Here is a 13528-nt window from a genome sequence, read left to right as displayed (position 1 = left end):
ATCGTTGTACACATTTTTATACCAGTATCATACTTATACAATATTTATTTGGTTACCTACTTGAAGACTATAAAAGTTTTAATGCTATTCCCATCGAGCGCTGCCTTTGTTTGTTTTTGTATCCTGCTATCCATTTTTCCAGTGGTTAGCTGTACTGGGAATCAGCCTGCAAGGAGATCAGCTAAAAGTAGTTTGATCTGTATGTGCGTTATAATTAATCGAAATTAGTTGATTAATCGATTAAAAAACAAAACGATTAATCGAACAGAAAATTTTTGATCAGTAACAGCCCTAGTTTTTATAATATAAATCCGGTCACTTACTATTTTACAATCCGCCACATAGTTATTCAAAAAAGATAGTTTATAAAACTATGTCCACACCGTTGTCATTTTGCTTGTGGGCCTTGTGAAGCCCACAAGCACTTACTTCCTGGAAGTCTTGGATGGGGAGTGATAATTGGGTAGCGCACTGCATCCTGGGAAATTATGACACACATTTCCCAGGAGCATTAGAGGGAGATGATGTCAGAATCCTAGGTGATTCCAAAGGCAGATTTTGTGGGACTACATAGCAACAGGCATTTCCAGATGAGTAAAAAACTTTTTTTTTTCTTTTTTTCTTTTTTAGGTCTAATGAGCACAATAATGAAAAAAAAATGTTGGGATGGAAACTTCACTTTAACCGCTTAACGACCGCCGCATGTACATATACGTCAGCAAAATGGCACGGACAGGCAGAACGACGTGCCTCAGGGAGCGATCCGGGATGAGGGCACGGCTATTCGTTTCTAGCCACCCCCTCGTGATCACTCCCTGGAGCTGAAGAACGGGGAGAGCCCTATGTAAACACAGCTTCCCCGTGCTTCACTGTGGCGGCTGCATCGATCGAGTCATCCCTTTTATAGGGAGACTCGATCGATGACGTCAGACCTACAGCCACACCCCCTACAGTTGTAAACACACACTAGGTGAAGCTGAACTCCTTCAGCGCCCCCTGTGGTTAACTCCCAAACTGCAACTGTCATTTTCACAATAAACAATGCAATTTAAATGCATTTTTTGCTGTGAAAATGACAATGGTCCCAAAAATGTGTCAAAATTGTGCGAAGTGTCCGCCATAATGTCGCAGTCACGAAAAAAATCGCTGATCGCCGCCATTAGTAGTAAAAAATAAATAAAAAAAAATGCAATAAAACTATCCCCTATTTTGTAAACGCTATAAATTTTGTGCAAACCAATCGATAAACGCTTATTGCGATTTTTTTTACCAAAAATAGGTAGAAGAATACGTATCGGCCTAAACTGAGGGAAAAAAATGTATATATGTTTTTGGGGGATATTTATTATAGCAAAAAGTAAAAATTTTTTTTTTTTTTTTCAAAATTGTCACTCTATTTTTGTTTATAGCGCAAAAAAATAAAAACCGCAGAGGTGATCAAATACCACCAAATAAAAGCTCTATTTGTGGGAAAAAAAGGACGTCAATTTTGTTTGGGAGCCACGCGCAATTGTCAGTTAAAGCGACGCAGTGCCGAATCGCAAAACCTGGCCTGGGCATTTAGCTGCCTAAAGGTTCGGGGCTTAAGTGGTTAAGGACTGGAGTACTTTGGACATGAGAGGAAAAACTGTCACTATCTACAAATACAGCCAAGTGGTTCTTCCACATCAGCATTAACAGGTATTTTCTGTACTTTTGTGAAAATATTCTTAGCCTGAAAAAAATATAGCTAACGCATCCACCACATCTATAAACTGGTAGTATGCAATATTTTACAATGTGATTCTTCGGTTTAGATAACCTATAAAGTAAGACCTCATACACACTATTACATTTTCTGCAGATTCTTGTCTTCAGATTTACCAAAACCATCTAATCTGAGGTCAAACCTTAATGCCGCGTACACACGATCATTTTTCGGCCATCAAAAAAACTTTGTTTTAAAAAAATTTCATTTAAAATGATCACATCATTTTTCGGGTTCTGAAAAACGACAATTTTTTTTTCGAACATGCTGCATTTTTAACGACGTTTTAAACGATGACGTTTTTCGGTTTGTAAAAAATGATCGTGTGTGGGGTAAAACGACGTTAAAAACCCGCGCATGCTCAGAAGCAAGTTATGAGACGGGAGAGCTCATTCTGGTAAAACTACCATTCGTAATGGAGTAAGCACATTCATCACGCTGTAACAGACAGAAAAGCGCAAATCATCTTTTACTAACAGGAATTCAGATAAAGCAGCCCAAAGGGTGGCGTCATCCGCATGGAACTTCCCCTTTATAGTGCCGTCGTACGTGTTGTATGTCACCGCGCTTTGCTAGAGCATTTTTTAAAAACGACCATGTGTGGGCAACGTCGTTTTTATGATGAAGTTGGAAAAACGTTGTTTTTTCTACATGCCGAAAAACGCAGTTTTTTTTCATGCCGAAAAATGATCGTGTTAGAGTTGCAATTTGTATGCAATCAGGCAGGCACTACGTGGCTTTGGTAATTCTGAAGGCAAAAATCTGCAAAAAATCTAATAGTGTGTATGGGGCCTAAGAGAGTTTGAGTTGTGTCTGCATTTTTAAGACTGTTTTTGTCTCAAAAGATTTCACCAAAACTATCATTCTTTATCTTCGTGCCCATCCTTGGACAAAAAAGGTATTTGTTTGGGAAGCCATGGAAGCTGGCTGTTACTGCCTTCCTATTACATTCAATTCAATAATTACTTCTTCCACAGTGCCAGTAATACACTGAGGCCCCGTACACACAGCCGAGGAACTCGACGTGCCAAACACATCGAGTTCCTCGGCCAGTTCAGCCCTGAAGCCGCAGAGGAGCTCGGCGGGCCGAGAGCTCCCATAAAACAACGAGGAAATAGAGAACATGTTCTCTATTTCCTCGTCGAGCTCCTCGTCGGCTTCCTCGGCGAAATTGTACACACGGCCGGGTTTCTCGGCAGAATTCAGCCAGAAAGTCGGTCGGAAGCTGAATTATGCCGAGGAAACTGGTCGTGTGTACGGGGCCTGAGTAAAGCAGTAAAAAAGGGATATTCATTCGACCATGGCTCCACTGCATGGTATTTTATAGTGACACTCAATAGCAGATACAATTGTCAGATAAACATTGTTTATTGCTTGTGACCTAACCCCTTTGAAAAACTAACAATATCAGCAAATATAGCTTTAGGCTTTTTGATGTATAGTCCTATGGGATATTATTTATACATACCATATGTCTTAATGGGTGAATGTTGAGGTTGGTTAATTAAGGATTCTAGATTTGGCACAAAGTGCTGAGCTATTGTGAATGCAAGTTTATAACTAATTGCATAGGAGATTTGAGTAACTAAGAGAAATTGCAAACCAAAATAGCAGTGCTTAAAGGGACCCTGTTAAGTTAAAACAAATGTTGTCTCAAGGGTCCCTACAAAAGAGGAGATTTTAGACTACATTCGATCAACCGTATAGAGCAGGGGTGTCAAACTCAATTTTATCACGGGCCCCATTAGCATTATGGTTGCCCTCAAATGGTTGGTTGTATCTGTAAGACTAGCTACCTAGATCACCCCACTCCCATTCTTACTTCAGAGGTCAAGAGCCCCCACCCTCCCTTTACATCACAGTGCACCCCCTTACCTAGTACTGCTGCCAGGAAGAAGCTGAGGTCAGAGCTGGAAAGCATAAAGTGCAGGGTCAGGAGGAGGACCACATGGGGGGCTGGAGTCAGCTGAATACTGAGACCAGGAGAGAGGGAGACGAGGGAATAGTGTGGCTGCACAGAGAGACGCAGGCTATGTAGGAGTTCTGTCTTCATCTTTGCTGCTGACTGCCGAGATGAGGGGGGGGGGGGATGTTTTTTTCCACAGCTGCGCAGAGAAGAGCAGTATCTGGAGGAGGAGTTCTGTCCTCCTCTCTGCTGCCGACTGCTAAGACAATGTGGGTTCAGAGACAATAGGGGCACAGCTGCTGGAGAGATGCAAGGGTCACATTAAATGGCCCACGGGCAGAATTTGGCAGGTACAGTTGAAGGTGTACAAGCTTTTTTTTTGTAAAGAAGTGGACAAATGCAGCCAGAAAGTTAGTATTCCTCAACCCGTTCAAATTCTTCAGTTCCAGTGTATCCCAGGCTCCCTATCCCCATCCAAGTTTTACACAAAAAAATAACTGCTTCTTTAGCCAGAGAGAGACTGCTGAAAATGTTTTGCTTCTGGCTGACGGTGCGTTCAAGGGATACAATTTACAAAAACATACTTGGGGGGGCACACCCTTAGAGCCGGTTCACACTGGGGCGACTTGCGATCCGACTTCATGTCGCTTCAACTCGTCCCAAGTCGCGCTGTAGAGAAAAACAATGGAAGTGAATGGGAGCGGTGTTAATACACACGACTCAAGGCGATCCGACTTCAGAAAAGGTTCCTGTACTACTTCAATCCGACTTGTAGGCGATTTGTACCCATTGATTTCAATGGAAGTCGCCTCCAAGTCTGATCACTGTCTTAAAGCGGTTGTAAACCGCATAAACTTTTTTTTTTTTTTTTTAAACCTGCAAGGCAAAAGGCATAATCGGCTAGTATGCACCGCATACTAGCCGATTATGAAATACTTACCTCGGAACGAGGTGAACACCACTTACCTGGTCCACGCCGAGCAGGATGTCATCTTGCTCCAGCGTGTCTTCCGGGTATCGCCGCTCCAGTGCTGTGATTGGCTGGAGCGGCGATGACGTCACTCGCGGGAGTGACGTCATCGCGTGTGAGCGCGGGAGATTTAAAATCGGCAGGGTCCGGCGGATGCCGGTCCTTTCGCCGTGGATTCCCCCCTGTGCATGCGCCGCCCGCATTGCGAGGGGAATATCTCCTAAACCGTACAGGTTTAGGAAATATTCTTTATACCTACAGGTAAGCCTTGTTATAGGCTTACCTGTAGGTAAAAGTGAAAAAGTGGGTTTACAACCACTTTAACTGAAGCGACTATCCAGGAAGATACTTACATTTCTCAGGCAAACCTCTCCTGCCCCCCTCCCTCCCCCTCCCTCTCCCAGAGCTGATTGTTGTTTTATTGACCACTGGAAAGTCTCCTGTCCTGGAGACGACTTCAAGTAAATCGCCCCAGATCGCCCTGTGGTTCATGTTCAAGTCGTGTCAGAGTCGCCTCTGAAAGTCGCGCTGGAAGTCGTGTCGCCCTAGTGTGAACCGACTCTTAACCACTAGCTGACGGCCGTACGACTTTGTACGGCCGCAGCGCGGCTCCCAATCTCTAACAGGCCGTCTTTTTACGGCCGCCCCTTTGCTCGTTCCCCGCGCGCGCTCCCGAGCGCGCAGCGGGGAACTGCTGTGCTGGCCGTGTCCCTTGGACACAGCCAGTCACAGATCGCCGTGAACGGCCAATCGGAGCGGCCGTTTCCTAGGCGATCTGTGCGGCCAATGAGAGATGATCTCATATGTTTACATATGAGATCATCTCTCATTCCTGGCTCTCGCAGACAGCGGTGCTGTCAGGGGAGAGAGGAGACGGATCTGTGTCTCTTGTACATAGAGACACAGATGGGTCACCCCCCCATCACCCCCCTTCCCCCACAGTTAGAACACTAATATTAGGGTACACATTTAACCCCTTCCTCACCCCCTAGTGTTAACCCCTCCCCTGCCAGTCACATTTATACAGTAATTAGTGCAAATTTATAGCACTGATTGCAGTATAAATGTGAATGGCGCCAAAAATGTGTCAAAAGTGTCCAATGTGTCCGCCATAATGTCGCAGTCGCAATAAAAATCGCAGATCGCCGCCATTACTAGTAAAAAAAAAAATAATAAAAAAAAATAATTCTGTCCCTTATTTTGTAGGCGCTATAACTTTTGCGCAAACCAATCGCTTATTGCGATTTTTTTATTTTTTTTTTTACTAAAAATATGTAGAATACGTATCGGCCTAGACTGAGGATAAAAAAAAAACTTAAATTTTTTTTTTAGCTATTTATTATAGCAACAAGTAAAACATTTTTTTTTTTTTTTCAAAATTGTCGCTCTATTTTTGTTTATAGCGCAAAAAATAAAAACCGCAGAGGTGATCAAATACCACCAAAAGAAAGCTCTATTTGTGGGGAAAAAAGGACGTTAATTTTGTTTGGGGGGGGGGGGCGTGGTCTGGAGCCGCATGGAGTGAGACGTGCTGTGTGAGAGCTCCGCTCGTGACGAATCCTTCTTACTAAATCCTGGGGTTATTCCACCTACAACCCGACCATAGACTTACTCACCCCCTTCTTCAACAGCTTGGGATCACTATGTCGCCCCCCAAAAAGACGGGAGCCCTCGCCAAACTTGACAAAAGTCGCCATGGAGATCGCGACCTGGGGGAGGAAGATGGCGCCGCTGCGCTCCCTGATGGTGCGGACCGTCCCTCCGGCGATACTGCCCGAGTTCTGGAAGCAATCGCTGCCTGCCAAACGTCCCTCACCTCCAAGATTGAGGAGGTGAAGGTCGACATCTCGCATATCCGCCATGATATGCATAAATTGCGGGAGCGGGTGTCGGAGACGGAGCGCCGGCTCGAGCACGTGGAGGATGGCCTGCATCCGCTACAGGTTACGGTCGAACACCTGCAACACCAACTACATGCGGTACTCTCCAAGCAGGACGACATGGAGAACCGCCTTCGCAGGTGTAACCTGCGCTTCGTAGGGCTCCCGGAGCGATCGGAGGGAGTGGACCCCCCCACTTACCTAGAGAACCTGCTGGTCAAGACCTTTGGTAGGGAGGCCTTCTCTTCCACATTCGTTGTGGAGCACGCCCACCGTCTCGCCGCCAAGCCCCCTCCTGAAGGTGCCCCACCGAGGACACTCATCGCCAAGCTCCTCAACTATCGGGATCGAGACGCCATCCTCAGGCTCACCCGTGAGAAAGGTAACATCCCCCTTGGCAACACGACGGTTGCTGTATACCCGGACTTTTCCTCGGAGGTGCAGAAGAAGCGGGCGCGCTTCACGGAGGCCAAGCGACAGCTCCGTGTTCATCACTTGCCATACGCCATGCTCTTCCCTGCGCGACTCAGGGTCGTATGTGACGGCAAAGCGCAATTCTACGAAGATCCTCAGGCTGTCCTGTCCTGGCTGGAGCGGCGTGATGGAGCCGGTACGTCCCGGGACTGACATCCTGATCACTGCTGTTTCCTTCCCGACCCTCGATGATCCGTTGGCTGACTATGCACTCACCCACGCTATCGCTGCCAGCACTGCAAGAGATCGCTAACTGTAAGTTGGAAGCACTGCCTCTGGGCCTTCCCTTCCCCTTCTTTGTTTTATGTTTATCCCCCGCCTGGACTTGAGGGGGGGCTCCCCCCCATTTATTCCCTTTGAATACCCCCAGACATTGTTCCCCTGCTTTGTGTCACGGGCGGCTCACTCGCACCGGTATCCCAGTTGAGCGGATACCCCCCTCCACAGGTGTGCGCTCTGCAGTTTGGTCGCCCCCCTGCCCGCGCTGGTTGCCCTGAACTTTGAGCACTGTCACCGCCACTGGCAACCATCGCAAAGCCGAAGTTTCCCTGGCCGGCCCCTGCCCTCAGACATTTGGTGGGAGGTGGGGTGTTATACCTGCTATGTCGGTCCAGTGTTAAAGCAGGTCATGTTTTCTCTGTTAACCAAAGTGCCGTTTTTATTTTACAACTGCAATTTTTTCTTTTTCTTTCTAATTCAATGTCAAGGTGTCATACGAGTGCTACTGTATGTTTTGTTCCGCTGCTGTGTGGGGTCTGCGGGTCTTGGTGTGCGGGGTGGGTCTCCCATCTCCTCGGGCGGGGTACTGTTTGTGCCCTCGGAGGATATGCGACCCCCACCCTGCACCCCATTACCGCTTCCTATGGGCGTGCCCTGGATCTGGTGTCGCCCCCCTATCCCTTGGGGGGACGGCTCCGCTCCTTTAATTATCACACCTACTCATGGCGTCCCTTAAGATTGTAACCTGGAACGTTCGGGGTCTGGGCGACCGTGCTAAACGGTCGGCAGTCCTTTCTCATTTGAAGTCCCAACATGCTGATATCTCAATTTTAGTAGAGACACATCTAGCGGGTCAGAAACAACTGTGCCTCAAAAAAGCATGGGTGGGTTGGGTCTACCAGGCCCCTCACACTTCCAATTCCCGGGGAGTTGCGGTGCTTGTAGCACGGACGCAACAATTCCAACTTCATACATTACAATCTGATCCTCAGGGTCGATATTTGTTCTTACACGCCACTATTGGAGGTCTTGAAGTGCTCCTCCTTGCCTACTATGTCCCCCCCCTTTCAGTTTGAGGTGTTGCAGCGAGGGGTGTCCTTCATGGTCCTACACCCGTCTGTTCCCGCTGTATGGGCGGGCGATTTCAACATGGTCATCTCCCCGTCCCAGGACAGATTGGGTTTGTGTGTCCCAGAGGATTCCCTACCGAGGATCACTAGGTTTGGTAGGTTTCTGACCGAATTTGCCCTAACCAATACCTGGCGACACAAACATCCGTCACTACTTAAATTTTCCTGCTTCACTCCTGCTCGCGCAGTGATGTCCCGAATAGACCTTATCTTGGTGACTCCTCCCCTCCTCCCTCACCTTCTCGATGTAGGCTTTGACACTAGGACACTCTCCGACCACTCCCCATATTGGATCAAGCTTAGACTTCCGTCGCCCCCTGTGACCCAGAATTGGCGCCTGAACCCGTTCTGGCTGAGTGTTCTCCCGGACCTGGACTCTATCGGGTCTGAGTGGGATCGCTTCTTCACCACGAACGATGGTTCAGCCTCGGTGGGGTCGGTGTGGGAGGCGTTCAAGCTACATGTTCGCTTGATTCTTTCCTCCCGCATCAACAGACACAAGGCCTCCTCGAAACTGCTAATCCGCCAGGCGGAGGAGCGGCTCGATGCCCTTGAGAGTACCTTCCAGGCTGACCCATCGGAAACCAATGCCTCTCAACTGCGCCTACAGACCAGGCTGACGGACCACCTACACCTCGAAAAGGCGCGCCAAGGTATTTTCTTTAGTAACGCACATATGAGCATGGTGAGCGGGCTGGGCGGCTTCTTGCCTATATGGCTCACCTTGATCATAAGCCCCCCATGATTGTATCCCTCCGTTCGGCGTCCGGGGCCCTGCTCTCGGACCCGGATATTGTGGCAGAGGAGTTCAGGTCCTTTTACTCTGACCTGTACACATCAACTGCACGACACTCCGCGGAGGAGCTAACCGCCCTCTTACGGGATGTCTCATTCCCCACGCTATCCCCGGAACAGGTCTCTGTGTTGGAGGCCCCTATTACTACTGTTTGTGTGGAGGTGGCTCTGGCGAGCCTCCCCACCTCCAAGACCCCGGGTTCCGACAGGATTCCCCTCGAACTTTACAAACAGTTTCAGGGGATCCTTGTCCCCAGGCTTTGTGCACTGTACAACCATGCCTTTGAAACAGGCGCCCTCCCCTCCTCCATGAGTGAGGCCCTTATCGTCCTGATTCCGAAGCCTGGCAAGGACCCCCTGCTGCCTGAATCCTACCGACCCATTTCGCTCCTCCAATTGGATGTGAAAATCCTTGCTAAAATCCTCGCCCTGCGCCTTAATAAGGTAATTTCAAGCCTAGTGCACCCCAACCAAACGGGTTTTTATGCCCAATAAGAACACAGCCTTCAATCTCCGTAGGTTACACATGAATCTCCAGGCTCAGCATGCGGACGTGGGCTCCAGAGTGGTAGTTAGCCTAGACGCCGCCAAGGCCTTCGACTCGGTCGAATGGACCTACCTATGGGAGTGCCTTGGTAGGTTTGGATTCGGTCCCCAGTTTATTAAATGGCTTCAGCTCCTTTACCAGGCCCCCACGGCACGTATTAGAGTCAATGGTAGGACCTCCTCCCCCTTCTCCTTGTCCCGAGGTACTCGACAGGGCTGCCCAGTCTCGCCTATGCTCTATGCTCTTGCAGTGGAACCGCTCTGCATAGCTCTGCGCCGCCACCCCGGGATCGCTGGGCTACGCTGCGGTCGGGTTACTGAGCTTCTCAGTCTCTACGCCGACGATATGCTCCTGTACCTCTCGGATGCGGGCCCCTCGCTCCAAACGGCTCTCCAACTCATAACACAATTCGGGAAATTCTCAGGATTACAAATAAATTGGACCAAGTCCCATATCCTTCCCCTGGATTTAGGCCCCCCTACCGCTGATCAGGCGGCCCTCCCCTTAGTGAGAACGGATGTCATCAAATATCTGGGTGTCCACATTACCAGATCTCCCTCTGACTATATACGCCTCAATATCGAACCTTTGTTCACTACCCTTAAGTCCAAGACACAAACATGGTCCCGTCTACCCCTAGGAGTTATGGGTCGTATAAGTCTTGTTAAGATGATTCTCCTTCCGAAGCTGCTCTATGCCTTTTGGCATGCCCCGCTGTACATCCCTCCCCGCATTTTCAAAGCCATGGAGTCCATCCTTAATTCATTCATCTGGGGCCCCTCGCGACATAAATTGTCCTGGCGGGTGCTAAAATGCCCAACCAGTCAGGGTGGTACGTCGGTTCCGGACCTCTTCCTCTACTACATTGCATCTCAACTCTCCCACTTTTACTATTTTCACCACTCTGACAGGGAGCGCTACCTGGCCATGGTGTGCTCTAAGGCCCCCGGCTTGGTCTCACATCCCTTTCAGATTCTGTTCTGCGAGCCTCGCGGTTCCCGGCGGGCGGGTGACAGACAGCAACTGCTTTTCCATCATCGCAAAATTTGGCAAATCGCCATGATTGTCGGCGAGGCGCCGTCTCCGCACTCACACACGCCCCTATGGGACAACCCTCGACTACCCGAGCTGGCCACAATCCCTGACCACGGTATCTGGATCAAGAGTGGAGTTATATACCTCACACAGGTCGTTGCCCTCGGCTCGCTTAGGCCCTTCCAATCCCTTAAGGAGACCCACACCCTAGCTAACCATATGCTCTTCCGTTACCTCCAACTTCGCCATGCACTAGTCACACAGTTTAGTTCCGACATCCCTGCGCTCGAGACCCCGTTACCTGTAGATATCGTACTGGGCTCTGACCCTAAGAAACTCATTTCCCAATTCTATTCCTACCTACTAGTGCCTTCGGCGACTGCCACTCTCCAGCAGGTAAAGTCCCGTTGGGAGCCTGATCTGGGGGTGGTGTCGACGGAGGACTGGGACGAGGCCCTTATTAATTGCAGACTAGTTTCTCCCAAAATCTCAGACCGTCTCACCCAACTATACATCCTACATCGTTCATACCTGACACCTCATCGAATCGCAAAGTTTAGACCGGGCAGTGACCCCAACTGCCCGGGCTGTGGCTGTTCCAACGCCTCCTTTTATCACCTCCTCTGGGAATGCCCCTGTGTGCAAGGTTTCTGGACACAGGTGGTCCAGTTCCTGCATGACCGTATGGGGTCACCACTGTCCCTATGCCCCCGCCAATGCTTACTCGGGCTCCTTTCACTGTCTGAGGCCGAGAAATACCTCAACATCTTTCTACAAGAGACGTTGTTCCTTGCTAGGCTTCAGATAGCTAGAACCTGGATGAGGGGACCACCCCCTACCCTGCAACAATGGATTAGTTCTGTCAACGCAACCCTACCCTTTAAAAAACTGCTATATGTCCACAGGGGCTGCCCCAATAAATATTACAAAGTATGGGACAGGTGGTTGGGGGAGGCTTCCGCCTGTGCTACTCCTGATGAGTAGGGCTTCGTACTCCTGTCCATCGGCCTACAAATGTGCATTTTTTCCACATGTATTACCTTGCATATGTAGCTCGCTATTTCCTTATTGTGTCCGTCATGTATGTATACCTGACATTGCATTGTATCCTTGCTTGTGGTGCATGTTGCACCGATTATTAATATGTCTGTAATCCTTTCTCTTTATGCTCAATAAACGTCGTTTTTGATTTTAAAAAAATTTTGTTTGGGAGCCACGTCGCACGACCGCGCAATTGTCAGTTAAAGCGACGCAGTGCCGAATCGCAAAAAGTCCTCTGGTCAGGAAGGGGGTTTAAGTGCCCAGTAAGGAAGTGGTTAAAATGTTATACATCTAAGATGGTGCTGCTATAAGACCAAAGACAGGACAAAGTACCCCGAAATATGTTCAGGTGTTTTTAACTTGCAGGATAAAGCCTTGCAGGATAAATGTCATTTTTGCATGTGTGCGCTATAATCTGTTTTGCAAGGGATACAATTGGCCCAAACTTTCATCGGCTCTCTAGAGGTGCCCTACATTATTGTGCCATTGATTAGAACTGTCATTGTTCCACAAGGCTTGTGTTATAGGTGAAAACCATCCATGTTTTATATTAAAAGTGTAAAGTTACACTCCAGTCAAATAGGAAATTAAGCCTTGAGAAAAATAGGGAGAAAGGGCTACATGTTCAGCACATAATTTTTCATCCTGGTATTGCTCTATTGCACCAATCTATGCCAATCCTCTTTGTAATCTGGTCATCTTGGAACTTGCCTGCTTGTATTGCTGAAACCTTCACAGCTACTTCTTTCATGAAGAAAGCCTTATTTAAGAAAAAAAATCCCACTAATATAAAGTTTCTCTCAGCTATCCTCACATTTAAAACTGACTTGGAAGTTCAAATGTAATTGGTGATATAGGAAGTACGTTACAAAGCACGGGCTGCATGAAGTACAATGCTACTTCTCTACTGCTGACTGTTAAAATGGCCTGTTTTACAAAGAAGTGAGATTATAGTAAACAAAATATATATTTAAAATGCAGCAAATTTGCAGGATTTATATCATTGATATCACTTTGAAACCCACTAATGCTTTTATCTAAATTGCTCTTAAAATGATTTTAAAGGCTATTTGTTGTTACCTTTGACAGGGGGGAGTTACAGACAGCTTCCACCACACCGCTGGGTTCTCAGCCTAGCTCTGAGGAAGGGGGTGCATTCCTGAAACGCATTAGCTGTACCCCATGTTCTGTGCATGTCCATTTTGTCAGTTGCATTTTCTGAGTACTCACTTTTATACAAAAGTTTCTTCTTATTAAATTATCTCTGGTAATACACTAGGCGTGCGTGCCTTCCATTTCTGTTTGTCTTGTAGTTCCTTTCTGATTACCCCAACAGGGCACATAGAGAACCATTGTTTTCTTTGAGTCCTTGCAGAAAGCGTGCAGAAAAAACTGATGTCTCTGAACATGGTGTGAACGAGGCCTTAAAGGGGTTGTAAAGGTTCATTTTTTATTTTCTAAATAGGTTCCTTTAAGCTAGTGCATTGTTGGTTCACTTACCTTTTCCTTTGATTTTCCTTCTAAATGTTTTTTTTCTTTTTTTTCTTTGTCTGAATTTCTCACTTCCTGTTCCTCCTCAGTAAGGTGTTCAGTAAGCTGTTCTGGCTGACTAACCACCACTTGAATAATGGTGGAAAGCTTACTGAGGAGAAACAGGAAGTGAGAAATTCAGACAAAGAAAAAAAACATTTAGAAGGGAAATCAAAGGAAAGGGTAAGTGAACCAACAATGCACTAGCTTAAAGGAACCTATTTAGAAAATAAAAAACAAACTTTTACAACCCC

Source organism: Rana temporaria, chromosome 2, assembly GCF_905171775.1.
Source record: "Rana temporaria chromosome 2, aRanTem1.1, whole genome shotgun sequence".
Classification (NCBI taxonomy): Eukaryota; Metazoa; Chordata; class Amphibia; order Anura; family Ranidae; genus Rana; species Rana temporaria.
The sequence above is the reverse complement of the archived record's forward strand: the minus strand, read 5'-3'. Positions refer to the sequence as shown.